Source organism: Elephantulus edwardii, unplaced genomic scaffold, assembly GCF_000299155.1.
Source record: "Elephantulus edwardii isolate Elephantulus edwardi_28Jun2011 unplaced genomic scaffold, EleEdw1.0 scaffold00124, whole genome shotgun sequence".
NCBI lineage: Eukaryota > Metazoa > Chordata > Mammalia > Macroscelidea > Macroscelididae > Elephantulus > Elephantulus edwardii.
The window spans coordinates 1,048,524-1,049,990 of NW_006399874.1; the positions used below are offsets into that span (position 1 = coordinate 1,048,524).

The 1,467-nt window shown below is 39.7% G+C and overlaps 1 pseudogene; it reads right to left on the reverse strand.

Annotated features, from left to right (window-relative positions):
* Positions 1 to 1,260, reverse strand: part of LOC102859855 — a 16,281-nt pseudogene extending 15,021 nt beyond the window's left edge.
* Between the last annotated feature and the right edge of the window lie 207 nt (positions 1,261 to 1,467).

Here is a 1,467-nt window from a genome sequence, read left to right on the forward strand (position 1 = left end):
CTCTATCTCTATCTCTATCTCTATCTCTATCTCTATCTCTATCTCTATCTCTATCTCTATCTCTATCTCTATCTCTATCTCTATATATGTTGTTGTTGTTAAGTGCCGTGGAGTCACAGGCGATATATAATGGAAGAATCTCTGAATGGTGACAACAGTTGGGCAGTTAAAGCAGAGTGGGGGTACCCATTGAAAATTCTACATAGCAGTCCTGTTCTGACACACACAGGATCACCAAGAGTCTGAGTCAACTCCATGGCCACTGTTCAGTTTTTGGTTTATGGGACAGCGACCATGTACCGGCATTTTCAGAGGCAGTAAATTGCGTAGGAGGAGATTGCTCATCTTTCTCCTGCAGAGCAACTGGTGGACTTGAATTGTGTACTTTTGCATTGGCTGTACAAATCCTTTCAACTAAGCCACCAGTGAAAAGCCTCTGTGTAGTTACAACATTGGAACTGAGTTCTGAACAACAAGAAGGAGCCACTCATGTGAAGATCTGCCAGACAGGAAGACAGCCTACAATTCAGATGTGAAGAGGATGAGGTTCCAGAGAGAACCAAGAGAACAGCAGCAGATGGAGGAGCCAGTAATGAAAGATGGTCTGGGGAATACAGAAACCAACCCTGCCAAAGCTGGCCCCACTCTGGTCTCCAACCTCCAGCCTTAACACACCACTAAGCCTCTCACCAGCTGTCTTGTTCAGCTTTCACTGTAGCAAGCTGTCACCCATGACATCAAAACATCGAAGTGCCCACATGAACCATAAGAATCCCTAGAACATCTGCTCCTTGGGTATTTTAGACCATTCACTTTAAATCCTCACAGCCTCTAATTGAAAATTTTATCCACAAGTTTTTGCACCTGTTATTTTGATGTAACTCTGTGTTCACACAAATAACTATTAATTATGTTCTGGTAAAATGAATACAAATTTTTCTGTTATGGTTGTAGAAAACAAAGAGTGCTTGGCATATTAACAGGAAAATACCTTCCTACTCTTTTTTATTTTCTTTTTATTGTGATTTTAGTGAAAGTTTACAGAGGTTATATTTTCATTCCTTCACTGATACACATTTTTTCCAATTCCTTTCCTTCCCCCAATTCACTTTGTATTGCATGTCTTGTTTTAGATTGTTAATTGTCATACATATAATATCTGATCATCCATTCCTCTCAGTCCTTACTTTCACCTATTCCAGTGTAGTGGTCATTATCTACCCATTCTTTTCCTGCTGTCCCTTCCAGTGTGGTGTCCATCCTATTTTGTTAACAGCGATATTACGTAGTATTTTTCCTTTTGTGTGGAGATATTTCACTCAATATAATCCATGCTTCATTGCCGACTCATATATTTTGTGTGGTGTTTGGAAAGGTTTTTTCCATGCTGTATAATATTCCACAGTGTAGATGTACCACTATTTTTCTGCCCATTTTTTTGATGGACACTTGAGCTGCTTCTATCTT